Source organism: Microtus oregoni, unplaced genomic scaffold, assembly GCF_018167655.1.
Source record: "Microtus oregoni isolate MIOR12 unplaced genomic scaffold, Mior012 000020F_ref0000438, whole genome shotgun sequence".
NCBI classification, from domain to species: domain Eukaryota; kingdom Metazoa; phylum Chordata; class Mammalia; order Rodentia; family Cricetidae; genus Microtus; species Microtus oregoni.
In genome coordinates this window covers 4,436,199-4,453,461 of record NW_024543079.1, presented here as the reverse complement: position 1 = coordinate 4,453,461, position 17,263 = coordinate 4,436,199, and the positions used below count along the sequence as shown (strand labels likewise).

The window sequence follows — 17,263 nt, the reverse complement described above, 5'->3', positions numbered from 1 at the left end:
CCTGAGTACGCAGTGAGAGTAGTCATCTGAAGCCAGCTGAGCTCCATAGAGACGTGCTGGACAGGGAAGTGGCTCAGTCATTAAAGTGCCATACACGCATGAGGTTCTGAGTTCGAATCCCCATCACCTATATAAAATAGTAGGCATGGCATTCGGTGCCTATAACGCAGTGCCTGGGAGGCAGAGGTAGGAGTATCCTGGGGGCTTGCTGGTCAGCCACTCTGGCTGAATTGAAAAAAAGAGACCCTGACTTAGGGATTAAAAGAAGTAAAAAAGAAAAAAAAAACAGGTAGAGAGCAATTGACGAAGATATTAAGGTTGACCTCTGCCCTAACACACACATACTTTTCTGAAATTGAGGTGACACCTCCTCAGAGACGTCTGCCAGGATTGCTCTGGTGCCCTACCCCCCCCCCCCACAGCCCCCCTCTTTTTCCCTCCTCCTTAGTATTTACAACTTTCTCCAACTGCCTTCTTTTTCCTGGATTCTTTGTTCATGATCCCTCTCTCGGTGTGAATGGAAAGTTCTAAGACCACAGAAAACGAGTTGGTCTTGTTCTAGTGGAGTGGCTGACCCGGCACGGGCAGTGGACTGGATGGATGGAGAGATGATAGGTGGGTGGATGATGGATGGATGAATGCACGCACGCGGTCCCTTTCTGCGTTGCTGCCTCTCTGGGGCCGCGCCTGGCCGCGGTGAGGACTCTGCGGGGCCCGGAGGCGGCGTGGGCGTCGCCGCGGGGAGGAGGCCGGCGCGTCCCTCCTCCGGGAGCGCAGCGGCGGCAGCGAGAGCAGTGCGCACTGCAGGGCCGAGTCCCCGCCCGGAGCCAGCGCCGCGCCTCGCGGCCCCCACGCACGGCGCGGCCCGGCGGGGGCGCAGGAGACCCGCGGCCGGGACAGGGGCCGGTCCCCCGCACACGCGGCCGCTGCAGCTCCGCGACACTCGCTCCGCGTGCCGTCACCCGGCCTGGCCCGCTCGGGACGCCTCTGCATTGCGCGGGTGAGTACCGCGCTCGCTCGGGGACGAAGGGCGGGAGCGCTGTTCCCGGGGACCCCGCCGACAAGAGTGGAGTCGAGACCCGGCCGCCGCAGGCAGATTCCCTTTCGGAATCTCTCTGAGTCTCTGGGCCTCAGTTTCCCCTCATGTTCCAGGTGAGTGGGGTGCGGGGCGCAGTGACTGAAGTTGGCAACTCCCGCGCGCGGTACAAGTGCAAGACGCGGCCGTGTCTCTGCGTTTGGTTAGATGCCTGGCCTCGGAGGAGGCTCGTCGTGAATGTCGGATCCCACCCAAAAGGAACCCAGGGACAAGCTGATGCCCGAGGGCCGGGGTGATGGGATGGCTGAGGAGCGAGGCAAACCGCTCGAACTGGGGGCCGGTGGCCCAGCCTCCTCCACTCCGATTGCCGATTTTCTTTTGAAAAGTCTTCATGATCCTGCAGTGGTCCAGCTCAGGACGCTGAAGTTGGAGCTGAAACTTAACACAACTTTCAATCAGAACACTTAGACTGGATTTCGTAGTAAGGGGAGAGCGCGCAGTCTGGAGTTATTTTAGCCAGGCAGCTGTGGACTGGCCCTAGCTGCTTCAACGCTTTTCAAATAGCTCTCAAGCTCAAGGAGTATTAGGGAAGCGTGACTGGGAGAAGTATCCCACCGCTAAAGCTTCAATGCGCTTGGCTCAGCAGTTAAACGCGAGCCTTTCTTGCAAGGTTCATAGTGTCCCAAAGCCTATCCCGGGCTCACACTTGACAGCCCTCACTCATTGCCTACCAAAAGCAAGGCGGGCGGATCTACTACCGGCTGTCCTTTCTCTCTCTTCCCTCCACCACACAACCTTTAATAACTTTAAAAAACAATACAACACGAGTATACAAGTTACCCGCTCCAAGGAAATTTTAACTGGGGACAATGGTTTGGAGCAGAGTCTATTAATTCCATAGGCCCTTGATGCTCTGGTGAAATTCCTATTACCAGAGTATAGGTTAACAAACACATCAACCCTCGGCGGTGAGTTAGACCCTAACACGCACAGACTTTTCAAAATAATCCTTCTCAAGGAGTCACTCCGCAGTTTTACTCAAGAAATGCTATTTCCCTCCAGCATAGGCCCCCACAAGCCTAGTATTTCCTTGTCTTTAGACATCTTCAGACTGGAGGAAATTAACGAGATATTTATGTAAGAAATGATAATGTTTTGAATCTTGTTTGTGATGAAGCATAATATTGAGTGTGTGTTTGAAACTTGGGATTTTGCAGCTGTAGATAAACCAATTTGGATCTGAGAGAAACTGAGGTGTGTGTGTGTGTGTGTGTGTGTGTGTGTGTGTGTGTGTAGTCGTTTTTAGATCCCAAAGCCCCTTTGTATCTTAATTCACAACTTGAAAAACTGTTTTATCTTAAAATAATTGGTTATTTCTCCCCGGGTCTTAAAGAGCTTGCATAGCGCTGCGCCTGCGTGTATAAAAATAAGGCACAAACACATAAGTTGGTTTTTTCTAGTATCAGATAGGTAAACAATGTGAAGTAAAAATGAAAAGATTTGTGCTCCGATATATATATATATATATATATATATATATATATATATATATATATTCCTAAGTTCCAGCATCTTTCCACAACTTTTGTGTTGGGTTAAACACCCCGTAAAGAGATGTGATTTGTGGACCTGTTACAGGATTACCGTTTGGAACGGGGGAACCACCCATAGCACACTGCTTTCAAAACGCCCTGCTGCCTTAAGTCGATCGTAAGAGATTTCGAGTCTTGTTCCGGATGGATAAACTGATAAAATGCTAGCTGCCATGGGGAGAGCAGAAAAGCCGGCAGTAAAACAGGGCTGTGATGTGGCTGGGCACTTTCAGGATTGGGCTGAATACATTGTAGAGACGCTAACAGTTTTCAAAACTGTATACACGGTCCAGACATGCCCACTTAAGATGTCTTTTGGTTCCCCCAAGACAAGATAACTCCATCCCTGACAAAGAAGAAACATTTCCTTATTTTTCAGCACGTTCCCAAAGATAACTCGTGCAGGGTGCAGGAGACCAGAACTTAACGGCCATCTGACTGTCACCAGCTCAAGCCAAGCTCAGGGCGAGAACTCTTTCTCTGCCCCCCCCCCCGCGCCCCACCCTCTACCCCCCACACAATGTGTGCTGACTGTCCTCAGCTGCGGTGGCCCTTTCGAAACTCATTAAGCCAGCAATAAACTTCTCATGTAGTAAAAGCCTAGGCTATCGCTAAGCGGGAGTGGGGTTCCGGGCGATCACAGCAAATGTGTTTCTGGCTGTAGAGACAGCCGATGGCTGTCAGAAAAAGAAGGGAGGGGAAGGTCTTGCTCAGTTGGGCCAGCTGCTGAAGCCCCTGCAGCTAAGAGGATAGATGGGAGCTGGAACTGGAGCCGGGACTGGTCCTTGCTGGGTAGGCCTCCTGCCCATGAAGGATGCTTAGGGCCCAGGGCAAAGCCTAACTCCCAGAAAATATCCACAGACTTGAGGTGTGTGTGTGTGTGTGTGTGTGTGTGTGTGTGTGTGTGTGTGTATACAAAGACTAGGAAAAAGAACTTGCTTCCTGTCACATGGCCAGAGATATTTACCTGCCTCTCACCTGGGCACCAGATACAAAGGAAGACTGTGGGGCCTGACAGAAATTCCTTAAGGGAGAGAATTGTCTGCCCAGAGGCTTCTGAACAGGAAGGATTGCTTAGTTCTGTGGCCCTCCTGATCTTGAGATTTCAGGCAGCGTGGCTGAGAGTCACTCCCAGATGCCACACTTTTTGCAGGCCACCAAGACTGGGTTCTGCTGTGGGCAGGAAACATTTGTCTTGCTATTTGTTCTGAATAAGGAGTTGGAGGCGTTTGCCCAGAAGGAATACTTTACGGAGGCTTAACCCGGGAGTAGAGAAAACATGGCCTGTTGACAGAAAACTAACTCTCTCTCTCTCTCTCTCTCTCTCTCTCTTTCTCTCTTTCTCTCTCTTTCCTCGCTCAGTCCCAACACTCTTCCTGATTCCAGAATCACAGTTTGTGTGAGCAGCTCCCTTCCCCCTCAGCATCTGAGGTTATGCAAGAGTCCCAAACACACACACACACACACACAAAGGAACTTCTGGTAGGAAAACCATTAGTGGAGAATTTGCTACTTGATTGTCTTAACTGGTCTAGTGGTGTTTGCCTTCTAATCCAGGGAGGGGACACCTTCCACCGGGGACTAATACTTGTAATTCAGGGTAGGAAAGTACTTGCCTGGCGCACCTAAAGCTGACGGGAGCTACACAGTTTTACATGCGTGTTCTCCGTTTGCTTCTCACTGACTTTCATGGCAGTGAACACTGATGCTGTTTTTCTCCACTTATAGACTACACCTAAGATTCACTTATGGAAACACACATTGTTAAAAAACGAAAAAACGAAACAAAACAAAAAACAAGAAAAACAAATACAGCTGCTACCACACATCCAGGACTTGAACGCAGAGGACATCCATCAACTCATCTCATTTGTCCTTACGCCAGTCCTTAGGGTGTTATTATTAATAGCCCAGCCTTGTTAAAGGGGAAACTGAGTCACAGAGCAGATGACTCATGTAGGCCGCAGATGAAGTGCAGATGAAACCCAAGTCTTCAATTCCCAGTGGGTGGGTGCCTCACCCACGTCCTTCGAAAACCCTGCTCTCCCTCCCCTTGGAGGTTGACAAGTAGTTTGGATGACTCTGAACATGCACAGAACAAATTATCTGTTATTTAAAATAGAAGAGAAGTCGTATTCCGTATTTAGAAGGCAGGAATAGAAACCTTGGGAGTCGTATTTAGCAGTTTGGGTCTGGTTCTGTCAAGGAAAATGGCTGTTTATTTACGAGGGTTAATTTGATTTGTCCCTTTTATATTAACACTGAGCGGTTCTGTTCCTAAAACAAGTCAATAAACTTACCGGCAGAGGGAAGGCCCTAAGCCTTACGGTAGGCACAGCTCAGGTCCGCTTTACCAGAAGGAGCTGCATTGTATTACTGCGAGTGGGAGCTGGCCTGGGGTTCAATTATAAACATTTGGAGGACAAAGTAATTTGGAACAGGTGGTCTCGAGAGTCGGGTGACAGAAGCGGTTCGTCTTGGCCACTTATGCTGTCGAGGGAGGCCACCAGTGGCCTGAACGCGGGGACACGGGCTTGTGGTTCATAGGGCCTGAGAGGTGCATCCTTGGAAAGAAAGCCAAGGATGGCGCGCAGGGTTGCAGCACACCCACCGTCCTGCTGAAAGCAGGGGCCTCGGCCACGCAGCCACTCTCTTCTGGCAATTACAGGTCTTCCAGCAGAGATTTTCCAGCTCCTGGTGTTTTGATATGTGAATTCGTAGTCTCGAATCTATGCAGAAATTTAAGACAGAAATGCCAGCGCAAAATAATGCCAATTTAAACATCTTTTAAAATGTGTGAAGAATTTAACAGAGGTTAAGAACTATTTTGTCATTTGCCGTCTCTGTTAGTATCGTGCCTGCATCATAAAGTGTGTCGTCGGCTTCCAACTTTCCCCTTCTGTCTGAATATCTAGGAAAATTAACTTTTCAAGTCTGTGTATTCACAGACATAACTGAAATGAACATATCTGCTTACGTTCGCTCACTCGGGAAGCAGCCAGCTCTTGGGGATTTTATAATTGAAGGAAAAATGATAAAAATCGGCATGCCCCTCCCCTCCCCCCAAAGAATGAGGAACCGGACGGTCCAACTCCTACTCCTGCAGTGTGGCAACACACTTTTCCTTGCGTCCTCTGAAGGCGGGGCTCGGTCTCTTTTCTCTTTATCTCCTAAGTATTGTTTTTCAGAACTGAAATTTACCATGTATTAACCAGTAGGCATTTTAATTTGGTAAAGAAAAGTCACGGCAGAAGCAAGTGGGTCTGTTTCGGCCATTATTGTTCCTGCAACGTGAATACTTTGGGTTTCCTGGTACGACCTGAGTGTGCCAAGAAAAAAAAAACACAGCAGGAAACTATGCGAAAACATACACACTTCTGTTTAAGAAATGGGAAAAACACAGGCAGGTTCTGCATGGTAATTGCTTTAACGTGAGTTTTAAATGGCATTGTTTGACTTAGGTCGACAAAGTCCCGTCTTAGCTAATTCTCACATAGGCAGTCACCAATCTTGCACCTTGAAGAGGCTCTGAGAGACAGACTTCTTCGTTCAGGTGCAAACGCTCCTCATTTTGGAGCGGTACAGGCCTTTACATTTTTAAAAAGGTTACTTAGATATCGATTTTATTTTCTTGACCCAAAATGAGAAAACACGGGGAATTCTCAATAGCTTTTTACAGGCTGCTATTATGAGAAGGGAAGCCAAACCAACATGTATTAGATCATGGGCTTGAAGTACATAAATAAACGCACTGAAGGTCACCAAAACAGGACAAAACCACCAGCACTCGTTCCCGGGGCCAAGTCCGAATTCCTGCCTGTTAGACGTGTTTGGTTGAATTGGACACAGAAGAGGGGGCGTTCTGCTCCTAACTTGATCTGGTCCTCCGAGGGCTCGCAAAGACATCTTGTGGTAAACGGAGACAGAGGCTGGAATGGCGGGTTTCTCCAGAACTTTCTCTTTCACCTTCCTAGAGAAAAACTGGGTTCAGCGTCCATCTGTCACTACTGATACCTCCTCCTGATGTTCATGTCTGTGGGAGTCAGAGGTTAAGAACGCCCTGTGGTCTCCTGGTCAATTTCTTTGCCTTTTATTCCCCATCTCACGATCACTTTGTGGTTGAAATATTAATAGTTTTTCACGGTCCTTTGGTTTTTGTTTCATTTCTTTACTTTCTTTGTTTCTGTGATTGTTTTTAAAATGTGGGTGCATAGCGTGAAGCCAAGCCTTTTGCTCTCATTAACCACCGGCTCCCTGAAGCACACACACAGTGTGTCTGCACATCCCTGATCTTAGTACCAACCCAGTTGCTTGTGGGCATTCCACAATGGAGTTAACCCTCTTCTGAGAGAAAGAAAAGGTGTCAGCCCATAGAGGTTGTTTGCCTTTGTGGGTGTGTATTATTTGCACAAATGGCCACTTTTGTTTTGGAATGTTCTAGCACCACATCTCTCTCCGGCAAAGGCCTGCGTTCCCTGCTTAGTTGGGAAGGGGGGAGGCGGGGATCGTGTACTTCTGGCCTTCTCTGCCACTGGGAAGCGAGGGGGGCTGAGAAGGACAGCTCTGCTAGGACAGACGGCTCTACAAGTGGTGGCTTGTGCCTGTGTTGTCAGCAGAGTTTTGGCCCCATCCAGCCGTGACAAAGAGTGAAGCCTGGGAGATTATGCACCTCCGGTCTGTGAGGATCCTGAGCTCTGTGTGCCCTCCTCTTGCTGAAGAGACCGAACCCCACCCCCAGAAGCTAATGGCTGGGGTGTAGAGGGAAGGGGGAGAGATGACGGGGGTGTGGGGGGTGATGTCTTCATCTCACAGATGTCTGAAACGCGTGGAATGTCTCCACGTTGCTCAGGCACCGCAAGAAAGACAGACTGGTACCGGGATGTCGATGCAGACTCAGGGAGGGTGTCTGGTGGTTTGATCCAGGGTGGGGTGTTTTCTGACCTCTGGGACTCTCGGGGTAACTTTTAAGAACTTGTTTTGGAAAGTTTGTCCGCCTTTTTTTATTTTTATTTCGGTGAATTAATTTTTGGTGTCTTTGTTTTTGAAAAAAAAAAATGCTGCCCGTGCAAGGGTTGTTGGCAACAAGCAATGCCCCTGTTTATTGAGAATGTGCTGTGTGCCAGCCGCTACACTTAGGAAATACTTCGCTTTGTCTCTGGATGGAGTAGGCTGTTATTATCTCCATTTTACAGATGCGGAAATGGAATGTTGGGGCCGCGGGGGGAGGGGGGGGTAAAGTCACGTGGTCAGGATCCTATAGCCTGTGTCAGAGCCAGGATTACATCCAGTTCTGATCTTAAGCCCCTAGAATAGGCAGCTTCCACGTCGGCCCTTGGGATGCAGACTTTAAAGTCAGTCCTGTTTGTATTGCCTTATGGGTATTCACAGAGGGCCAGAATAGGAGAAAAAGGAGGATGCCTGCCTCGAATCTGCCCTTGTGGAAGCCTAGGCATGTTTGGAGCTATGGGCTGTTGTGACGGGTCTGCAACTCTACAGCTGGCCGTCCCCAACCCTTCAGGCTGTCTCAGTCCCGGTATAATAACATCAGTGTTACTATAGGGACTGTGCAGCCCACGGAGCCTGAAACACTGGCTGTGGCCCTTTAGAGCAAAATACATTGACCCCTGACCCCTGACCCCTGACCCCTGGCAGTATGACAAGATAAAATTCCATTGACAAGAAAGAGTGTGCGTTGAACATTTGCTAAGCCATTCCAAAGACATGCTGTGTTTCCCGGTGCCTTCATTCTTAGCCGTTCTTCAGTGAAACACCTGTGTCTGTGATCAGAGAGACCCACAAGAACGGGACTCCAATGTCCTTGAACTGTCTCCCTGCCTTAGCCCTGTTGATCCTTGAGTAGACAGAGGGTGTTGCCGTGACTTCCAGCCCTTTCCAGAGCTTTCTATAGCTCCCACGGCAGGATGAGGGTTCAAGAAGCTTTGAACCCCCAAGAAGCCCAGCTCAGCACCAACTTCTGTGTCCCAAGATGCATTGTGCATCATGGGACATTCTGGTACCCTGACAGTTGCTCTCTGCTTCTTTGGAAAATGGTGCAGGGTACAAAGAATCAGCTTTTCCCAACTGGAAGCCTTGCTGGGAACCCTGGGCTGCTAGGGTTGTAGCTGTCACTTGGCCTTTGTCCATCTGTCTGTACGTCTCTGTGCCTCAGTGTCCCCATCTGCACAGCAAGGATTATAGCGCGCCTTTCTGAGGAGAATAATAAGAAAGTGTTTGTAGCAGCAGTGGGCAGCGCCTGAGTGATGACCAAGACAAGTCCTGCTATGATCAGGCTTTCCAAGCGGCCTGAGCCTAATGGTGTAGCTCTTTGTGCCTCAGTTTCTCAGTTTGTAAAACCGGGCATGGTAATGATAATAAGGATTTTGCCGTTGGCTGCGGTGAAAATTTAAAGACACCACCTGTGAGGGTTTTGGCTTTGTGGTCCCGCTTGTCTGCGTTTAACAACCAGCTGTAAAGATGACAGACAATTGCGTACCAGGCCAGTGCGGTGCCTGGAAACTGCAGATCCATGTGGAGAAAGCGTGGGCTGTGGCTGAGCGCCCCAGACTCAGACGGAGCTGGTGTGAATCTTGGCCACTCACGGTGCCCTAGGTGCCCTCGTACTGCCACCTCCGGGCGCAGCTGCTGTTCCTGGAAAGACCGCGCACGTGGAATGAGGTGGTATGCATTCATGGGGCGTTTGGCACATAGTAAGCACTCAATAAATGGTATTATTATCGCCCCCACTGCTCGCTGTACCCCCATCCCCAAGTAAGCATGGATCATGGATAAAGCTTAATTTGAAAATAAAAGAACACATTTTTAAACTGCCAAATAGACTTAAAATAATATTCATTAAACAAAATTAAAATATTCTATTAAAGCCAGACTTTGGGCTCAAACCAAATTTTTATAACCCAAGCTTAAAGGCCAGGGAGTCCCCCAGCCACAATGGGGACATTGTGATTGAACCTGAGACTTCAACACAGCTATTGAATGTCTTTGAAATGCATGTTTTCCCATTTAAATGAAAGGGAAGTCACAGGAAGGAAAAAAAATACAAGGTTCTTGCTCAGTTAGCAAACCTTAAGGAGCTAAAAAAGAAAAACAAAAGATTTTCTCCTAATGCCAAAGACTCATGGTGAGTCCCTGGGGCTCACTGGCTAGCTAGTGCCACAGCCCTGACCCTCTGAGGTGCCACCTTGGAATGACCCAGATCTGATCTGAACTAACGTAATCTCCACCATGTTCTCTTGATAGGGAGTTCTTACGTTGTTGACAGACACATCCTGGGTCCAAAGCCTAGCTTTGCCTCAGTTTCCACATAGACAGCATGGATAACCTGCAGGTTGGGGGTAGGGACTGTGATAAGGATGACTTAGGGTGGTTGCTTTCATGTTTTTGCTTTCCTTAGAGTGTGAGCTATCCCCAGACTTTGGGAAGTTAAGAATGAAATCACGCGGGTATTAGAGGTTGAAATCATTACAGTGTTCAGAAAGGGATGAGGGGTGAGGATAGTAGATTTAAAATCTCACCCAGATTTTAGGTGCCACGCACTTTCACAAGGCTTTTAATCCTTTTCCAGGACCTGGGTTCAGTTCCCAACATCCAGGAGGCTCACAAATGCCTGCTTCTCCATCTTCTTGGGGGGGGGGGGGGGGGTCTGCTGCCCTCTTCTGTCCTCCATAGGTACTGCATGCACAGGATGCTTATATTTACAAGCAAAAGTTCTTACACAATTAAAACAAGAGCAAACTCCCAATCCCCAAACCCTTGTGTTACAGGTGTGTCTGTGTGACAGACTGAGACTGATGACCAGCGGGGCCTCTGTGGCCCTTACCCTCTCCTTTCACTGAGAACCTGTCATTTTTTTTCTTTTAAAAGTTTTTCTTTCCCTTAAACAACATGTAAAAAATGCCCTTATAGAAATGGATGAGAAGTACAACAAAAAGTTTGAAGAAATGAGTAAATACGTACATGATACCCTGGGAAACCAAGAAAAAACCATCAAACAGGTAATGGAAACAGTTCAAGAATTGAAAACTGAAATGAAGGCAAAGAAGAAAATACAAACTGAGGACCAGCTGGATATGGAAAATCTAGGCCAACGAGCTGAGTCTACAGAAACAAGCATAATCAATAGAACCCAAGAGCTAGAAGAAAGACTCTCAGATGCTGAGGACACCATAGAGAAAATAAACGAACAGATCAAAGAAAACAGCAAAGCCAACAAATTCTCAACACAAAACATTCAGGAACTATGGGACACAATAAAAAAACCAAACCTAAGAATAATAGGAATAGAAGAAGGAGAAGAGTCACAGCTCAAAGGCTCAGAAAATATTTTCAACAAAATTATGGAAGAAAACTTTCCCAACTTAAAGAAAGATATTCATTTAAATATTCAAGAAGCATACAGAACACCAAACAGACTGGATCAAAGAAAAACATCTCCTCGCCATATAATAATCAAAACACAAAATATACAGGTTAAAGAAAGAATATTAAGAGCTGCAAAAGAAAAAGGGCAAGTAACTTATAAAGGTAAACCGATCAGACTTACACCTGACTTCTCGATGGAAACTATGAAAGCCAGAAGGTCCTGGATAGAGGTTCTGCAGAAGCTAAGAGACCATGGATGCAAACCCAAACTACTATACCCAGCCAAGCTATCGTTCACTATCAACGGAGAAAACAAGACATTCCAGGATAAGAACAAATTTAAACAATACGTAGCCACAAATCCAGCCCTACAGAAAGTAATAGAAGGAAAATCGCAACCCAAGGAATCCACCACTGCCAACACTGCCTACAATAACCCAGGCATCTAATGGCCCTTCACGAGCACATCTCAAAGAAAGGAGACACACAATCTCTACTACCAAAAGCAATAAGAATAACCGGAGTAAACAACCACTGGTCATTAATATCACTTAATATTAATGGGCTCAATTCACCTATAAAAAGGCACAGGCTAAAAGATTGGATACGAAAACAGGATCCAACATTCTGCTGTTTGCAAGAAACACATCTCAACCACAAAGACAGGCACCTACTCAGAGTAAAGGGTTGGGAAAAGGTGTTTCAAGCAAATGGTCCTAAGAAAAAAGCAGGTGTGGCCATACTAATTTCTAACAAAACTGACTTCAAACTAAAATCAATCAGAAGAGACCGAGACGGTCACTTTATACTCATAACAGGAACAATTCATCAGGAGGACGTCTCAATCCTGAATATATACGCCCCCAATATAAAAGCACCTACTTATGTAAAAGAAATATTACTAGAACTCAAGGCAGACATCAAACCACACACACTAGTAGTAGGAGACTTCAACACACCTCTCTCTCCAAGGGACAGGTCAATCAGACAGAAACCTAATAGAGAATTAAGAGAATTATTGGAGGTAATGAAGCAAATGGACTTAACAGACATCTATAGAACATTCCACCCAAATAGGAAAGAATATACCTTCTTCTCTGCAGCTCATGGAACCTTCTCAAAAATTGACCACATACTCGGAAACAAAGGAAACCTCCACAGATACAAAAAAATCTCAGTGTCCACCTGTGTCTTATCAGATCATCACGGATTAAAGTTAGAAGGCAACAACCACGCTGCCCCCAAAAAACCGACAAACTCATGGAAACTGAACAGTCAACTACTGAACCACGCCTGGGTCAAGGAAGAAATCAAGAAAGAAATTAAAGTCTTCCTTGAATTTAATGAAAATAAAGGGACAACATACTCAAACCTATGGGACACAATGAAAGCAGTGCTAAGAGGAAAGTTCATTGCACTAAGTGCCCACTTAAAGAAAACGGAGAATGCATACATTGGGGACTTAAAAACACACCTGAAAGCTCTAGAAAAAAAAGAAGCAGACGCGCCCAGGAGAAGTAGAAGACTGGAAATAATAAAACTGAGGGCTGAAATCAACAAAATAGAAACACAGAAAACAGTCCAAAGAATCAATGAAACAAAAAGCTGGTTCTTGGAGAAAATCAACAAGATTGACAAACCCCTATCCAAACTAATTAAACGACAGAGAGAGAACACGCAAATAAATAAGATCAGAAATGAAAAGGGGGACATAACCACAGACACAGAGGAAATTCAGAGAATCATTAGATCTTACTACAAAAGCCTGTATGCCACAAAACTGGAAAATACAAAAGAAATGGACATTTTTTTAAATAAGTATCATATACCAAAGCTAGACCAAGACCAGGTGAATGATCTAAATAGACCGGTTTCTCGCGAAGAATTAGAAATGGTTATCAAAAATCTCCCTTCGAAAAAAAGCCCAGGACCAGATGGTTTCAATGCAGAATTCTACCAGAACTTCCAAGAAGAATTAATACCTATACTCCTTAAGGTATTTCACAATATAGAATCAGAAGAGTCATTGCCAAATTCCTTTTATGAAGCTACAGTTACCCTGATACCAAAACCACAAAAAGACCCAACCAAGAAAGAGAATTACAGACCGATCTCACTCATGAACATCGACGCAAAAATCTTCAATAAAATAATGGCAAACCGAATCCAAGAACACATAAGAAAAATTATCCATTATGATCAAGTAGGCTTCATCCCAGAGATGCAGGGCTGGTTCAACATACGCAAATCTATCAATGTAATCCACCATATAAATAAACTGAAAGAAAAAAACCATATGATCATTTCACTAGATGCGGAAAAAGCATTCGACAAAATTCAACACCCCTTTATGATAAAGGTCTTGGAGAGAATAGGGATACAAGGGTCCTACCTAAATATAATAAAAGCTATTTACAGCAAGCCAACAGCTAACATTAAATTGAACGGAGAAAAACTCAAAGCCATCCCACTAAAATCAGGAACACGACAAGGATGTCCACTCTCGCCATACCTCTTCAATATAGTGCTTGAAATTCTAGCAATAGCAATAAGACAACATAAGGAGATCAAGGGGATTCGTATTGGAAAGGAAGAAGTTAAGCTTTCGTTATTTGCAGATGATATGATAGTGTACATAAGCGACCCCAAAAATTCTACCAAAGAACTCCTACAGCTGATAAACAGCTTTAGTAACGTGGCAGGATACAAGATCAACTCCAAAAAATCAGTTGCCTTCCTATACACCAAGAATAAGGAAGCAGAGAGGGAAATCAGAGAAGCATCACCTTTCACGATAGCCACAAATAGCATAAAATACCTTGGGGTAACCCTGACCAAGGAAGTGAAAGATCTACTTGACAAGAACTATAAGTCTTTGAAGAAAGAAATTGAAGAAGACACCAGAAAATGGAAAGACCTCCCTTGCTCTTGGATTGGGAGGACCAACATAGTAAAAATGGCAATTCTACCAAAAGCAATCTATAGATTCAATGCAATCCCCATCAAAATCCCATCAAAATTCTTCACAGATCTGGAGAAGACAATAATCAACTTTATATGGAAAAACAAAAAACCCAGGATAGCCAAAACAATCTTATACAATAAAGGATTGTCTGGAGGCATTACCATCCCTGACTTCAAACTCTATTACAGAGCTACAGTATTGAAAACAGCTTGGTATTGGCATAAAAACAGAGAAGTCGACCAATGGAATCGAATAGAAGACCCTGACATTAACCCACAAACCTATGAACACCTGATCTTCGATAAAGGAGCTAAAAGTATACAATGGAAAAAAGAGAGCATCTTCAACAAATGGTGCTGGCAAAACTGGATGTCAATCTGTAGAAGAATGAAAATAGATCCATATCTATCACCATGCACAAAACTCAAATCCAAATGGATTAAAGACCTCAATATCAGTCCGAACACACTGAACCTGATAGAAGAGAAAGTGGGAAGTACTCTACAGCACATGGGCACAGGAGACCACTTCCTATGTATAACCCCAGCAGCACAGACACTAAGGGCATCATTGAATAAATGGGACTTCCTGAGGCTGAGAAGCTTCTGTAAAGCAAAGGACACTGTCACTAAGACAAAAAGACAACCCACTGACTGGGAGAAGATCTTCACCAACCCTGCAACTGACAAAGGTTTGATCTCCAAAATATATAAAGAACTCAAGAAACTAGACCGTAAAAGGCTAATCAACCCAATTATAAAATGGGGCACTGATCTGAACAGAGAATTCTCAACAGAAGAACTTCAAATGGCCAAAAGACACTTAAGGTCATGCTCAACTTCCTTAGCGATCAGGGAAATGCAAATCAAGACAACTTTAAGATACCACCTTACACCTGTCAGAATGGCTAAAATCAAAAACACCAATGATAGCCTTTGCTGGAGAGGTTGTGGAGAAAGGGGTACACTCACCCATTGCTGGTGGGAATGCAAACTTGTGCAACCACTCTGGAAAGCAGTGTTTCGGTTTCTCAGGAAATTCGGGATCAACCTACCCCTGGATCCAGCAATACCACTCTTGGGAATATACCCAAGAGAGGCCCTATCATACAACAAAAGTATATGCTCAACTATGTTCATGGCAGCATTGTTTGTAATAGCCAGAACCTGGAAACAACCTAGATGCCCTTCAACGGAAGAATGGATGAAGAAAGTATGGAATATATACATATTAGAGTATTACTCAGCAGTAAAAAACAAGGACTTCTTGAATTTTGCATACAAATGGATGGAAATAGAAAACACTATCCTGAGTGAGGTAAGCCAGACCCAAAAAGAGGAACATGGGATGTACTCACTCATAGTTGGTTTCTAGCCATAAATAAAGGACATTGAGCCTATAATTCATGTTCCTAGAGAAGCTAAATAAGGTGAATCCAAAGACAAACACATAGGCATCCTCAGGAATATTAACCTTCATCAGGCGATGAAAGGAGACAGAGACAGAGACCCACACGGGAGCACCGGACAGAAATCTCAAGGTCCAAATCAGGAGCAGAAGGAGACGGAGCACGAGCAAGGAACTCAGGACCACGAGGGGTGCACCCACACACTAAGACAATGGGGATGTTCTATTGGGATCTCACCAAGGCCAGCTGGCCTAGGTCTGAAAAAGCATGGGATAAATCCAGACTAGCTGAACATAGCGGACAATGAGGAATACTGAGAACTCAAGAACAATTGCAGTGGGTTTTTGATCCTACTGCACGTACTGGCTTTGTGGGAGCCTAGGCAGTTTGAATGCTCACCTTAGGAGACCTGGATAGAGGTGGGCAGTCCTTGGGCTTCCCACAGGTCAGGGAACCCTGATTGCTCTTCGAGCAGATGAGAGGGGGGGGGACTTGATCGGGGGAGGGGGAGGGAAATGGGAAGCGGTTGTGGGGACGAGGCAGAAATTCTTAATAAATAAATAAATTAAAATAAAAAAAAAAAAAAAAAAAGTTTTTCTTTTCTTTTTGAGATTTTAATGTATTTTTACCACTTCCCTCTTCCCTTTCCTCTCTCCATATACTCTTCTGTATACTCCTCCTTGCTGTTTCTAATTGATGGCCTCTTTTTTTTCATTAATTTGATAAGTGTATGTGTTCCTAAACATATAAATGCAACCTGCTCAAGCTGTATAATGTCCCTTGTGTGTATGTTTTCAGGGCCGGCCATTGGGTATTGCACAGCCAGTTGGTGCGCTCTTCCCTGGGAAAGACTTCTCTCTCCTTCAGCCTTCCTTGGTCGATGACAGTTATTTGTCCAGGGATGAGGTCTTGAGAACTTCCCCCATCCACATCATGTGAGAATTAGTATATATGTATATATATATATATGTGTGTGTGTGTGTGTGTGTGTATACACACACATGTATGCATGTATGTGTGTGTGTGTATACACACACATGTATGCATGTATGTGTGTGTTATGAGTAGATAGATAGATAGATAGATAGATAGATGATAGATAGATAGATAGATAGATAGATAGATAGCAGGTAAAGAGAGGAGCCTAAGTGGGCTATGAGAATCTCCAGGCAGAACTCTGAGAACATGTGCCCACCAGGAGGAACTTCCTCCTCAAACTAGGCAGGCCCAGTGCTATGTCTTGAAATGGGGCCCTATTGAGGCAGCAACTGACTCCTCCCCCTATCACCTACTTGCTGTGTGACTTTGGGAAGATCCCAGGAATCCTCGGAACCTTAGTACATTTGCCAGCTCATGAGAGAGATAACTTTTGTGTCAGATATGTTATAAGGACTTCAATTAAATAATGTCACAGGAGGACTGAGGAGGTGGCTTAGTTGGCAAAATGCTCATCTTGCAAGCATGAGGACCCACGTTTGACTCCAGAACCCACACAAAGCATGGTAATGCCCATTTATAATCCCAGAGCTTTAGAGGGGCTCACTGACCAGAGAGAGCCTACCTTACTTAGTGAGAGCCAGGCCAACGAGAGACTCTGTCCCCAAAATGAGGTAGATAGCTTCTGACCCACAAGACTGAGTTTGGCCTCTGGCCTTTCCACATACATGCACAGTGAAGTCACACAAGCACACGGACACCTGCACATGCATGAACAGACGGGCACAAACACACATACACACTATAAGCCTGTTCCACATACATGCACAGTGAAGTCACACAAGCACACGGGCACCTGCACATGCATGAACAGACGGGCACAAACACACATATACACCATAAGCCTGTTTTACAATTTAAAATTTGAATCTGGGAATAGAACTGTC

At 45.4% G+C, this 17,263-nt stretch overlaps 1 protein-coding gene across 2 annotated transcripts in view; it reads left to right on the top strand.

Annotated features, from left to right (window-relative positions):
• Positions 1-789: 789 nt before the first annotated feature.
• Positions 790-17,263, top strand: part of Eya2 (EYA transcriptional coactivator and phosphatase 2) — a 156,627-nt gene continuing 140,153 nt past the window's right edge. The window contains exon 1 of one of the 2 annotated variants that reach the window (XM_041670428.1): positions 790-1,000. The gene's annotated coding sequence lies outside the window, so the exon portion shown is untranslated. The remainder of the gene's footprint in view (positions 1,001-17,263) is intronic. The other variant, XM_041670429.1, reaches the window with a different exon arrangement.